We start from the raw sequence: 15,269 nt of genomic DNA, 5'->3' as shown, positions 1-15,269 counted from the left end.
CATCAATTAGAGAGAAAACCCTTTTTTTCTGCATTCCTAAGACCTACTTTATTTAGGTTTTTATTTTCATTTTATTTTCATTTTTGTGTGTTTTTAAGTATTTTTTTTTTATTATTGAACAGGTACTAGTTTTGAGCATTTGAGCTTCACAAGAACCAGCACAGCGTTGCCATGTCTACATCTTGGAAAAACACCCCAGAGACAGTCTCATTACTTTTATTTATTTTTTTTATTAATCTTTATTCATTTTTAATACTTTCATTAAGTGAATACAAGGAAAAGAATACATTTTACACTTTATACATCACCTAAAGTCTTTACAATATATAGTGAGATCAACATGTTCCCCCCGTAAAAATTATTATATATAAAGTTATTGATAAAGTAAATTCATACGCTTCCAAATATGCATTACTTTTCAATCAGCCCACGTAAAGGAAAATCATTAATAAGCCTTCTAAAATGACCTCTATAATTGGAGACTGCTATACGACAGGTTACATGAAGTGTATAGCTTATCTAGATAGCGGTTAAATATGGCTACTGGATAGTTTTGCAGATTTGCCCTTGCTCTGCCCTCCTTCTTTTTCTTCACACAACATGTAATTAAACTCTGGAATTTGTTGCCGGAGAATGTGGTGAAAACAGTTAGCATAGCAGGGTTTTAAAAAGTTTGGATAATTTCCTAAAAGAGAAGTTCATAGGCCATTATTGAGATGACTTGGGGAAGTCCATTGCATATTCCTAGGATAAGCAACATACAATCTGTTTTACTACCTGGGATTTAGATAGATATTTGGGACCTTGGTTGGTCATTGGAAACAGGATACTGGGTTTGATGGACCTTCAGTCTGTCCCAGTATGGCAATTCTTATGTTCTTCACTATAGGGATAGTGTAAGCGAGAGCGATTTGTAGCCCCAGATTGTTTGAGTAGTAACAGAAATTCTACAAAGAGTAGAGCTATATTTTCACCTACTGCCATGAAAATATAGCTCTATTTGAATACCAGTCCTTAGAATTATTATAGTTACTTCTACCCTTTTTAAACTACAGACCTGAATTTTTGTTCTTGCAATCAATTGTAGTGTTTTTATATATCACATCTTTCACCAGATAATTACCTGAAAATTTATATTCAATATTTCTTCGCTTGTGTTGCAGGTCATATCCATAATATCCTTGCCTTCAAGAGGAAACAAGTCACAGAGCAGGTACATGACGTGCTAATTGAGCTGTAAATGCTAACGCCATTAAAAGATGTAAGAATAAGAAGCAGCTGCACTCTTAGATCTGACTGTGGGACTCATAAAAGAAAATGTCAGCTGCAGAAGCTCGACTGAAAGTAAAAATAAATGGGAATGGTATAATTTATTACAGATCAGCTTTGTGACAGCTAATGTGACATGCAATAAACTTTTGTAACATGAAGAAGGTTTGCCTCGGTTACTTTTATAGGAGACAGAGACTGGTATTCCTTTTTCAGTCATGTATGAGTCAAAAGCGGGGGAAGGCAATGACAAACCACTCCTGCAATCTGCCATGAAACATCACAGGTCTGATTCCTCACTGTGCTTGTCGCCTTGAGTCAGTGGCCAACTCGGTGGCATGATCCATCCATGAGTCAAAAGCAATCAGGGCAGATTTTGAAGCACATGGGCCACCATATTCTTTTGGATGCTCAGCTTGCTTATAGTATGATGAGTTTCTAGCATGAGTTTCTAGCATATACATTTAACAAAAGCGAACTATGTATAGGCATGTGGTAGACATGAACAAAAGAAAACCAGCAGTTCACTTCAATGGCTCCTCTTAAGCTCTTATAAAATTTTATTCTAAAAAGTTGTTAGTACAAGTGGTTCCTTATATGGTCATCACAAATTCAACTCCAAAAAATACATATGCAATATATACATATAAATCAGCTGAACATGTTTCGGCAACACAAGTATCTACTTCAGGAACAATACATATATTAATCAATGGTGAATCTGACAGTACATTCACCTTCCCGCATGAGCCACTTCATATACAGAACAAAGCCCTCATTAACACAACAAATGTGAAAATGAAAAGCAGCTTTCCCAGCTTCCAAAGGTTTTGTACTTGCGTAGCCGAAGCATGGAGGGCTGATTTATATATAATTTGGGGTGGTTGAAGTCTTGATGATCCATATTTGGAACCACTTGTACTAAAAATGTTTTAAATAAAACTTTATGTGAGTCTATGAGGAGTCATTGAACTGCTTGTTGGTTGTTGTTGGGGTTTTTTGTTGGTTTTTTTTTTTTTTAATTCTGCACCAATTTTGCAGTTTACTTTGCCTCTTCTTTTGTGTTGAGACATGGACAACTGTAACAGTTAGAAATGCCAGCTCTAAATACATGTCGCCTGATATTCAAAGAGATATATAGGACCTAGAGAGGTTAGTGCTGCTGAATATTCGCAATTAGCGCCCGAGCTGAAATTAGATAATTTGTGGGCATTCCAGAGTTGAGGAGTTGACTAAGGGCTCCTTTTACTAAGGTGCATTAGCGTTTTTAGCGCATGCAGGAAATTACTGTGCGCTATGTGGCTAGAACTAATCTCAGCTCAATGCTGGCGTTAAGGTCTAGCATGCGCGGCAATGTAGTGTGTGCCATTCCGCGTGTTAAAGCCCTAACGCAGCGTAGTAAAAGGAGCCCTAAGGCAAAACAATACTGGGGAATCCAAAAACTTTTGGTCAAATATCACTGGGAGTGATTAAAGGAAAGTATCTGAAAATAACAAAAAATTACTCTCCTATAAAGTATTCAAACTCCTTAAAATGCTAAACGGATCTTCAGTACATCACATACACACACGCACATCAGCAGAATTAATACCCAATTACGGGAAGCCCCTCTGGTTCAACATTGGCTGGATCATCACCGTACAATCTCATCATTGAAATTCTCTGTCCTCGAAGTTTCTGCTCTCCCCCGTGGGGGCAATTTAGCAGTGCGCCTACGTGTTAGGGAACAAAGTTGGATATTTAACTTAGGCACATTGCAGCCAGGAGGATTAAATAGTGAGATCGAGTGGCGAGCCTTCCTGCAGTGATTATTCTCTTTTGAATTCTTTTTCATTCTTTTTTGTTTTACCTCCCTCCGTATTTTCTGTTTTCCCATTGGTTGATTTGTTGACTGCTGCGTCGGCATCACGTATTTTGACATTGTGATGTCAGATGGCCAGCTGGTATTTGAATCACCGCCACAACATTTTTTTACTGTTTTGAGCGCAGTGGAAGCAGCCTGCATTTTTGAAGGAGCTGTTTAAATTCTTTTTTGGTGGGTACCCTCAGTCTAGCCATTTGAATTTTAACTTTAAAGTGAGTAAAGTGTTAGGTTTTGCAAGTGTATTGAAGTAAAATAAAAATATATTAATTGGTTTCACTTATGTTTTCAGAGACAGACACCACCTTTAAAATGTTTGAATCTTGCATATCAGTTCCCTGACACAGGAACGAAACGGGCCACGTCGGAACCCTCGGTAAAGATAAGTCTTTTGCTATATTCAAGTAATTAAATATATCATCATTCAGACTGCATAAGCAGCGAAGAAAGTACGATCTCTTCAAGTTTGTTCAACTATATGCAATGATTGGGTGGTGAGGCGATATTCTTGAGGTTCGCCCCTTGTTTTTGCCTCTGTGTCTCTGAGCATATTTTTTGACTAAACATGAAGATACATGTAGCATTTTAAGGAGTTTGAATACTTTATAGGAGAGTGATTTTTTGTTATTTTCAAAGTTGAGGAGCTGAAACTTAAGCGGTTAGGTGCCAATATTTGGCTCTTAACTACATAAATCAGGCTGCATAAAAACAGTCCTATCTCATGTAGTTAAGGGATGAATATTGTATTTAACCACATAAGTTTTAGCAGCCGGCACAACTAGATATTCAACTCCAGTATCCAGACAAGGCCCAACATTTAATATCTGGCAGTGAGGCTGACAGTGGACATAAAAAAGCTGAGAGGGAAATTCTATAAGAGGTTCTTAAAGATAGGCACCTAACTTACTCCCCCTTTTACAAAGCTACACTAGTGGCTTCTGCACAGCAAATACCCCGAAGCCCTTTACATTTCTATGGGCGTCGGGGCAATTATCACAGCGGTTAATCAGTATGTTGGCTTCAAGTATGAGCTCATAATTGAAAAAAATAATAATAATTAGGAGATAGACACCTATCCTCTTAGGCATGATTCTACAAAAGATAGGCACCTTTTGGCATCTAGCACCAAAGTATGTGTGTTTAAGGATGAAGAAAGACTTAGGTGCTGCTAGGTGCGATTCTATAAAGGACTTAGGAGCCTGTAACGTAGGCCTTAGTGGTGATTGATATGCTATAGACGCCTAACTTTGGGTGCTTATCTTTTTTAGGCACCAGTTAAACTACACCCTTCTTAGACTACTGCAATGTACTTCTCTTAGGCTTCCCGCACACCCATCTCTCGCCTCTTCAGCCCATTGAAAATTCTGCTGCTCGACTCATATTCCGTGAGAGCCGCTATTCTCACATTAGCCCTCTCCTCAAGTCATTTCATTGGCTCCCCATCCATTTCCAAATACAGTTTAAACTCCTCTTGCTGACTTACAAGTGCATTCATTCTGAAGCCCCCCAATATCTCTCTTTACTTTTCTCCCCCTATACTATCCCCTGTGATCTCCGACATTGAAACCACAAGAACTAAGTTGAGTAATATCAAACTTAATAATTTTTAAATTTAAATATCACTTTACCACTGATATATGGGAAGAGAGAACCGATGACGATTTGGCACATGAAGCTTGAAGCAATGATAAAGTTTGAGCTTTGAATGGTGTCGCTGAGGTTCCTTAAATGTGAATTAGTGATATGCTTATGGTATGCTGCATGAGTTTTGAGACATACTTGGAAGTTATCGATACATTTATTTGAGTCCATGTCTGCAATGAAATATACCACCATATAGATGTGGGACACAGTCTGGAATTGTCTGAGAATTGTTGGCATTTTCTATGTACAACAGAGCCAGCGTAACTGATAACTGAGCAGCTGGAAGCATAACATATATACCAGGAAAGAGACAGAGAGAATATGAAAAACAATTCATTTGTATTTCCAGTTTGGTGTGAAATTACATTTTACAGACAGATGACACTTGGCTGCTCACAGCACAAAATGCATACTGTGTTCACAGGTTTCTAATTGGATCAGACTTTTTGCACTCTGGAAAAAAAACCCAGAGAAATAAATAAAACTTGAATTTGATTTCATACAGCATCTATCACACTTTGTAGAGCTCTTAAGATCTGATTCAAACAGCAAACTTTGCTGGCATGACAGTTTGTATACATGTTGCTAAAATAATTTAGAATGCTATGTCATATTAAGATTTTGCAGTTGCACCTAATAAATTTTCAACATCTACATTAAAGCAGATTTGTTGGGAAGATCGAAGGAACTGCGTGAAGAGGACAACATGCAGCTACATGGATGGATATGTTGACAACTATTAAAAGGATGATACTGGAGGACCTTGTCGGACTAGCACTTGACTGACTTCTTTCTGGATCATTAACTCATCCAGTAGCTAGGACTCGTACCTGAGTCAATGGCACCTAACACACATTAATGAAAGCTTGTTAGAAAACCTCTGAATCAACTGATGGGGCATTCACAGCACTTTAGGGAAGACAACCAACCCAACGTCAAATCCCTAACTCAGTCATGGCCACAGACATTCACAGTCTAAACAAAACCTGCACCCAACATCCCCACTCCATTGACCTAGCAGCCTCCACCTGGCATCCCAACTTCCATTCCCTCTAGAAAAGCCTCGCTCATACAAAAACAACATGAATAACCACTAACAAAACACCTGCTCCCTGGTACACCAGCGACCTCCAATCCATAAAAAGATCACTGAGGAAAGCAGAAAGAAACTGGATCAAGCACCCAAATTCACAATCCAAAGCTCACTGGGAAAACACATCTGCCACCTACCTACAAAGCTGCCATCCTAGAAGCAAAGAAAGCCTACTACTCTCACATCCTACAAAAAGTCCCAGCTAGATCCAAACAACTGTTTGCCCTTACAAACCAGCTCTTCACCAACGCCCAAGGAAAAAGACACAACAACCCAAATGAACTTGATAGTGAGACTTTCTCGGACTTCTTCTAGTCCAAGGTACAACCCATCCACAATAATCTTGACACCAACACCAGCACTAACCCCCCCCACACACCATACCCCCAACTCAACCCCAATACTCCATCCTCTGCCACTCTATCCCAACTTCACATGACCACACATGCTGAGGTTCTCGAAACCCTGAGAGGACTCAAGCCCTCTGGCACTATCCTTGGCCCCTAACCATCCAGCCCCCTACTATCCACAGAAGATACCATGGCGGAATCTATCCTCCCTTTCATTAACTCCTCCCTCTCCACAGGGACAGTACCACTCAGCTGGAAGTCAGCTATTATCAAACCTACACTCAAGAAACCCACCCTCGACCCTAACGAACCCGGCAACTACCGGCCAGTCTCCAACTTCCCATTTGTCTCCAAACCCCTAGAACGAATAGTGCTCTGCCAATTACACACTTTCATAGAAGAACAAGCTGCCTTGTCCCCTACACAATCTGGCTTCCAAACAGGCCACAGCACAGAGTCAGTACTCCTGGATATCATAGATAACAGCTGTTCGATACTCGACAAAGGCCTTACTGGTCCTACTAGACCTCAGTGCTGCCTTTGACACTGTCGACCACCACCTTTATCAGACCTGTCATCGATACAGCCCAGAAGTACAACATTAAAATCCACTCCTAAGCCAATGACATCCAGCTACTCCTCCCACTAGGCGAAAACCAATCATCCCAAATCGCCAACCTCCAACTCTGCCTTTCTTACCTAGATGACAAACTACAAATTACAGCTGAACACCTTCAAGACTGAACTCTTATGGATCAGGAAAAAAAATACCAAATACACACGCCCAACACTATCATGGGATTTGACCTCACTAATAGCAGCAGATCAGGGACACAGCCTAGGAGTAACATTAGACGGCCACCTGTCCCTGTCCACCCACATATTTCAAGTAGTTTCCACCTCCTTCTACTACCTCCGCCAACTGAGAAGGATCAAACCCTACATCTCCAAACCAGACCTAGCCCAACTCCTCTATGTCTATGTTCTCTCCAGGATAGATTACTGCAACTCCCTATTTAATGGAGTGGCCAAAAAAGATCTCAAATGCCTCCAGCGTTTTCAAAACGCAGCAATCCGTCTCCTACACAACCTCAACTACTATGACCCCATCTCCCCAGCCCTCCGTGAAGAGCACTGGCTTCCGATCAACAAACGCTGCACATTCAAGGCCCTGGTAATAGCACATAAAATAATCTACGCCACCACCCCAGCCTACATATGATCCAAGCTAACCTTGTATACCCCCATCAGCCTCCTCTGCTCTGAAATGGAGAAATACCTATGCATCCCCTCAGGAAGGTCTCTCCTGTGAGAAATTGCCCGCAAATGCTCCTACAGCCACTTTATTCCCCAACTCTGGAACAAACTCCCCCCACAAATCAGATTACAGAACTCATTGATGACCTTCCGAAAAGCGGTGAAGACCCTCCGCTTCAACTAAAATTCAAACTGCAATCAACCCCCCTTCCCCCCTTAAATTCCCCCTTCCTTTCTACACTCTCTTCTCCATTCTTCTTAACTTGTACTTAAGTTACTGTCCAAATGTATTCTACTGTGAATGTTGGCTTGTAACCCGTTCTGAGCTACTGGGAGGATGGGATAGAAATCGAATTAAATAAATAAGTTAATTCATTAAAGCAGACTAGTGAGGAGTCACGTGACACTATGCTCGGGAGTGGTCTCTGATCCGTGACACTCCTACTGCCCACCCGAGCACTAACCTATAGTCTGCTTGAAAAATTCTCTTTTTCTTTCTACCGACTCCCTCTACGAGTGTGTGAACATCGGGGCTTTTGCCGGACAGAGAACAGCTGACTGATGACCAGCAAGTTTAGTTGGAAGGAGAAGGACCGAGCGAAGGGGTCAGAGGACAAGATGGCTGCGCCCCTCTACTGCCCCAGTGTGGGTTTCTTAAATAACCCTGGAAGTGACGGCTTCCCTGGAGTCTATTTTAGACAAGTGTCTGCTGCCGATTAATCGCAAGCAGGAAAGCGTGCAGGGCAAAATAGAGGAGGTAAGCCGAGAGCTTGGGGCCTTTCAACAGCATCTCAGTGATATTGAGGACTGTTGCCTGGAAGTGCAGAATATAGTGCAGAGCCACGCGGAGTGGCTGCACAGTTTGGAAGATCATATTGATGACTTAGAGAGCCATAACAACCTCCGCTTTATGGGATTTCCTGAGTCCCTTCCAGAGGGAGACTTGGTCTGCTTCTTGGAACAGTGGTTACAAACCAATTTGCAATTGGCTCTGTCCCTGGGGCCACTGTTCCCTCTAAGCTGTGCGCTTTTGCACGCGCACACAACTTGCCGAACCCGTGCACACAAATTAAAATAGTGCGCACAAAAATTTTTTTTTGCCTAAAATGATTTTCACTGCTAAAATGAAATGTTGCAGAAGACCAGCTGTTCCGATTTCCCATTTATCACATTTATTGAAGCGCTATAATATAAATTTTAAGTCATTCACATGATTCCGTTATCTTTGGCAGTTGAACTTGACACGTCATGTGCCCCATAGGGCCATAGCCTATGGCCTATAGGATATGAAACACTTCCGATTCTTTGACTTCCTGAAGTTCCCCCATATTGTTTATTTTGTGGAATCGTAGTGTGCAGCATGGTACTACGGTTGTATAACTGTATTCGTTTATTAAATTGCAACCAGATATAACTCTTAAAATGTCTAAACCGCAAATGATGAAAAGTGTAAAACGCGAGAGCTGCAACAGCTTTTAGTTCTGAATGGCTTGAAGAAATTTTTGAAACGGAGACACCGGAATCTCGAAATACAATGCGTGTTCGACTATGTGAAATATTTACCTATAATGAAGATGATGGAGTTGTGTGTTGTTATTGTCAAGATGCCAAAGCAACTGAAAAATTCTCTACTGGAAAAATATGGGATGATGTTTGGAAACTGGACTTTCTGAAACACCATCTAGCAAGTAAATCTCATACCAACAGTATTAGGAAACTCAGAAGTAAAAATCCGATTTTAAGAGGGGACTGGTTAACATATTGCTTGAAAGTCCAACCAAAAGAGAAAACAGGCAAATTAGTAATGAATGAAAGCGTTCCAGTCCTGATGAAATTAAGGTTCTTGTCGACAGTTTTGTGCTGGCCATTAAGATGAATATCTCAATGCTCTCTGTTCAAGATATCAATGAGCACATGGCGAAGTATGTTAGTATACCTGATAGCTGGAGAAGCAAAAACTATGCGTTTGAATTTCTTGGAATTATCAATGGCATCGTGCAAGATGATCGTATGGCAGACATTAAATTAGCAACGTATCATACGTTAACTGTTGATGAAAGCACAAACATTTCTGTCAACAAGTACTTAATACTCTACTTTAAATATCGGCCAGTCAATTCAAATGAGTATAGGACATCATTTGGTGGGATGCTACAGTTGGAAGCATGTGATGCTACATCAATAGTAACAGCAATTAGGGAATTCTATAGGAAACATGAACTTGACCTGAATATAGTGGTTATGTTCACCTGTGATGGTGCCTCTATTATGTTGGGCAAAACAGATAGTACTTGCAGCACATCTGAAAAAAGACATTCCACATTTAGTGCAGCAACATTGTGTTGCACATCGGGAAGATTTGGAACTTTCTGATTCATGGAAAGAAGTAAAATTGATTAAAGAAGTAGAAACTGTAATGAGAACTGTGTACACAGTGTTCTGTCGGTCTTCTACTAAACGATGCAAATTTCAAGAAATAGCAGATGCATCTGAATGTGAATCAATTGCTTTCAGACCTCTGAATGAAATGTGGTGGTTATCTAGACACTTTGCATTTAAAGCAATTATTTGAAATTATGATCCCCTGTTAAAATATTTTGAAGAAGACAAAGATAATGATCCTATTGCAAACTACTGCTATAAGAAGCTGAACAGTGAACAATTTCATATTACACTTGGAGTTTTGAATGATGTCTTATCAGAACTGGCTTCCTTAACCATGGCATTTCAAAAACGTGGTTTGACACCATTGGAAGCTTATCATCTTGCACAGGGTAAATTGAACAAACTTCGAATGCAATACTTAGGCGACAAGGTTAAGTGGAGTGATAAAGTCAACAGTCTTCTTGACAACAGGATGAGGTCTGGAGAAAAAGTTTCAGTGGATACTAATTCCATATTAACCTTCATCAACGTCCTATGTTTGTATCTGGGTGAAAGATTTCCTGAAAATGAAGTTGAGGAATGGTCTGCTTTTGGATACTGCCTGCATATGGAAAAGGAGAGCAAAGAGTGAAAAACACAGAGGACTTTAATAGATGGCTCAGAGCCTGGTGTCATCAAGAAGGCTTCAGGTACATAGGAGGATGGGGAAATACATGGAAGGACAAGAAGCTATATTGCACTGATGGGCTACATATTACTACAGCAGGAAAAAGAAACCTTGCAGAGAAATTTAGACAATATTTTTCTAGGCATTTAAACTAGAAGGTGGGGGTGGTGTATGTACGAAGGACAATTATAGAGACCACCCCCGGCAAAAGAAAAGATGTGATAGTAGTAAAGGCTGCAACATAAGCAATATCAGCAACTCATTTCTTAGTATTGCAACGGAAAATGAAACGACACAAAAATCCATACGAAAAAGGAGATTATCGCTGAAAAATAGCTGGAAAGCGATGACCACAAATGCTCGCAGTCTAAGCAACAAAGTTCATGACCTGCAAGCCCTGATATTAGAGGCAGATCTAGATATTGTTGCTATCACAGAGACATGGTTCAGTGAATCACATGGATGGGATGCAAACATACCGGGATATAATCTTTTTAGGAAGGACAGAGATGGTCATAAAGGTGGAGGAGTAGCTCTCTATGTAAAGATCAATATCCAAGCGACTGAAATGCAAGGGACATGGGGAGAGGAAGAAGCGATATGGATTGCTCTGAAAAGAGAAGATGGAACTTCTATCTACGTGGGTGTAGTCTACAGACCTCCGACTCAATCGCAGCAAATTGATAAGGATCTGATTGTGGATATCCAAAAGTTTGGAAGGAAAGAGGAGGTTCTGCTGTTGGGAGATTTCAACCTGCCGGATGCGGACTGGAATGTTCCGTTTGCGGAATCGGAAAGAAGTAGGGAGATTGTGGATGCCTTTCAAGAGGCTCTGCTCAGACAAATAGTGATGGAACCCACAAGGGAAAAAGCGATATTGGATCTGGTCCTCACAAATGGAGAGAGTATCTCTAATGTTCGAGTGGGTGCTCACCTGGGTAGTAGCGATCATCAAACGGTTTGGTTTGATATAACGGCTAAAGTGGAGAGCGGCCGCACGATACTTAAAGTCCTAGATTTCAAACGTACGGACTTTAATGCAATGGGAAAGTACCTGAAGAAAGAGCTGTTAGGATGGGAGGACATAAGAGAAGTGGAAAGACAGTGGTCTAAGCTGAAAGGAGCGATAAAAATGGCTACGGATCTTTCTGTGAAGAAAATCAATAAAAACAAGAGAAAAAGGAAGCCGATATGGTTCTCCAACCTAGTGGCTGAGAAAATAAAGGCGAAAGAGTTGGCGTTCATGAAATATAAAAAAACCAAAGAAGAGGAGAGCAGAAAGGACTACAGGGTGAAACTGAAAGAAGCCAAGAGAGAGATATGTTTGGCGAAGGCACAGGCGGAAGAACAAATGGCTAAAAATGTAAAAAAGGGAGATAAAAATTTTTTCAGATATATTAGTGAAAGGAGGAAGATAAAAAATGGAATTGCTAGGCTAAAAGATGCTGGGAACAAATATGTAGAGAGTGATGAAGAGAAAGCAAATGTGCTAAACAAATACTTCTGTTCTGTGTTCACAGAAGAAAATCCTGGAGAAGGACCGAGATTGTCTGGCAAAGTTACACGAGAAAATGGAGTAGATTCTGCGCCGTTCACGGAGGAGGGTGTTTATGAGCAACTTGAAAAACTGAAGGTGGACAAAGCGATGGGACCAGACGGGATCCATCCCAGGATACTAAGGGAGCTCAGAGAGGTTCTGGCGAGTCCTATTAAAGACTTGTTCAACAAATCTCTGGAGACGGGAGTGATTCCTGGGGATTGGAGGAGAGCGGATGTGGTCCCTATTCATAAAAGTGGTCACAGGGATGAAGCAGGAAACTACAGGCCGGTGAGCCTCACTTCAGTTGTTGGAAAAATAATGGAAGTGTTGCTGAAAGAAAGGATAGTGTATTTCCTTGAATCTAATGGGTTACAGGATCCGAGGCAACATGGCTTTACAAAAGGTAAATCGTGCCAAACGAACCTGATTGAATTTTTTGATTGGGTGACCAAAGAGCTGGATCGAGGACATATGCTAGATGTAATTTACTTGGATTTCAGCAAAGCCTTTGATACAGTTCCTCATAGGAGGCTGTTGAACAAACCTGAAGGGCTGAAGTTAGGACCCAAAGTGGTGAACTGGGTCAGAAACTGGCTGTCGGACAGACGCCAGAGGGTGGTAGTTAATGGAAGTCGCTCGAAGGAAGGAAAGGTGACTAGTGGAGTCCCTCATGGTTCGGTGCTGGGGCCAATCCTGTTCAATATGTATGTAAGTGACATTGCTGAAGGGTTAGAAGGAAAAGTGTGCCTTTTTGCAGATGATACCAAGATTTGTAACAGAGTAGACACCGAAGAGGGAGTGGAGAATATGAAAAAGGATCTGCAAAAGTTAGAGGAATGGTCTAATGCCTGGCAACTAAAATTCAATGCAAAGAAATGCAGAGTAATGCATTTGGGGATTAATAATAGGAAGGAACCGTATATGCTGGGAGGAGAGAAGCTGATATGCACGGACGGGGAGAGGGACCTTGGGGTGATAGTGTCCGAAGATCTAAAGGCGAAAAAACAGTGTGACAAGGCAGTGGCTGCTGCCAGAAGGATTCTGGGCTGTATAAAGAGAGGCGTAGTCAGTAGAAGGAAGAAGGTGTTGATGCCCCTGTACAGGTCATTGGTGAGGCCCCACTTGGAGTACTGTGTTCAGTTTTGGAGACCGTATCTGGCGAAAGACGTAAGAAGACTTGAGGCGGTCCAGAGGAGGGCAACAAAAATGATAGGAGGCTTGCGCCAGAAGACGTATGAGGAGAGACTGGAAGCCCTGAATATGTATACCCTAGAGGAAAGGAGAGACAGGGGAGATTACATTACGAAAGGAAAATGGTAAAACCAGAGGACATAATTTGAGGTTGAGGGGTGGTAGATTCAGGGGCAATGTTAGGAAATTCTACTTTACGGAGAGGGTGGTGGATGCCTGGAATGCGCTCCCGAGAGAGGTGGTGGAGAGTAAAACTGTGACTGAGTTCAAAGAAGGTGGGATGAACACAGAAGATTTAGAATCAGAAAATAATATTAAAGATTGAACTAGGCCAGTTACTGGGCAGACTTGTACGGTCTGCGTCTGTGTATGGCCGTTTGGAGGAGGATGGGCAGGGGAGGGCTTCAATGGCTGGGAGGTTGTAGATGGGCTGGAGTAAGTCTTAACAGAGATTTCGGCAGTTGGAACCCAAGCACAGTACCGGGTAAAGCTTTGGATTCTCGCCCAGAAATAGCTAAGAAGAAAAAAATAAAAAATAAAAAAAATTTAAATTGAATCAGGTTGGGCAGACTGGATGGACCATTCGGGTCTTTATCTGCCGTCATCTACTATGTTACTATGTTTGACTGGACAGCAAAATCACAATGTGACTTTGACTTTGGAAATGGACATATCAGATCTCTTTGTTTAAAGTATAAACAATTTCTTCCGGAGGAAAGTGTTATTATTCAGCAATGGGATGGGGCAGTGACGGGGACAGATTTTTTCCCCGTGTCATTCTCTATTCGGATGTTCCAGCGGTGGGTATCAGTGATCTGGAATTCAAACTTGCGGCTTTTGCTGATGATTTATTGGTTCATATTCAAGCGCCTCGGACTTCCCTACCCATGGTATTAATGCTCATTAGGGAATATGGTGACTATTCTGGCCTAAAATTGAATCTGGATAAGTCTGAGGCGGATTAAGTTTTAAATTATTTTATAATGTTTCCTCTTTTGAAACATGCATTCAGTATACTTCCATTTTATCTCTCATCCACTTTTCTTGTTTCATTCAGCTTTTCAATTATCCAACAAGCTGTCAGTCTACTGCTTATTCCTAGGATAACCAACATAAAATCTGTTTTACTACTTGAGATCTAGCTCAATACTTGTGAATTGGGACCTGGGTTGGCCACTGTTGGAAAAAGGATACTGGACTTAGGGCTCCTTTTATCAAGCCGCACTAGCGGGGTTAACGCGCGCGACGTTTCATCAGGCGTTAACCTCCGCGCTGGCCTAAAAACTACCGCCTGCTCAAGGGAGGCGGTAGCAGCTAGCGCGACCGGCGGTTTAGCGCATGGTATTACACGCGTTAAACCGCTAGCGCGGCTTGATAAAAGGAGCCCTTAGTGGACCTTTGGTCTATCCCAGTATGGCAATTCTTATGTTTTTATATTCATTTATTTCAGATAAACTCTATATATTTTTCAGGAAAAAGCTATGCCACTCAGACAGAATCTGGTTTTCTGATGCTGTGTCTGCAGTGCTGCAAAATAAATAATCTGTGCATGCAGCTAATTTTTTGGCTCATGTAATAAAGTTGTTGTGCAAATACATCCTATTAAATCAATGCATAAATTAATAAATGAAAATCGGCATCCAATCTTAATGAGCATCAATATTCAGAGATGTATTATGATGTTGCAATGCTTCTCCCCAATTAATTGTATGTCCTGTCACCAGAAGCTTAAAGTTTATTCTTTGCACTGCTGGCAACTAGTCTAATTCATATAATATCAGAGTGGCACAATCACATTTAGTAGCTCTTGTAATTACTTTTGCTGCAGTGTTCTGTGCTAATTGAAGATTTATGCTTAACTTTTTTACCTAGCCCAAATAAACTAAATTACAATAATTTAATTGTGATATCCTCACTGCTTATACAATTGATTTCAAATTATCCTTTGATATAAATGATCAAATTTGACAAATTACCGCTGGCTTTTACAAAGCTAAGGATTTTACAAAACT

The 15,269-nt window shown here is 41.0% G+C and overlaps 1 long non-coding RNA gene across 1 annotated transcript; it reads left to right on the top strand.

Moving 5' to 3' along the window:
- The first annotated feature begins 772 nt into the window (after positions 1–772).
- Positions 773–7,753, top strand: LOC117355140. Its single transcript, XR_004538309.1, has 3 exons — positions 773–1,213; positions 3,423–3,506; positions 5,440–7,753. It is a non-coding gene; the product is annotated as an uncharacterized LOC117355140 (long non-coding RNA).
- Positions 7,754–15,269: the final 7,516 nt, after the last annotated feature.

The sequence above is a fragment of the Geotrypetes seraphini genome, chromosome 1 (assembly GCF_902459505.1).
Source record: "Geotrypetes seraphini chromosome 1, aGeoSer1.1, whole genome shotgun sequence".
Classification (NCBI taxonomy): Eukaryota; Metazoa; Chordata; class Amphibia; order Gymnophiona; family Dermophiidae; genus Geotrypetes; species Geotrypetes seraphini.
Note: the sequence above shows the minus strand (reverse complement) of the source record. Positions and strands in the feature narration are given on the sequence as shown.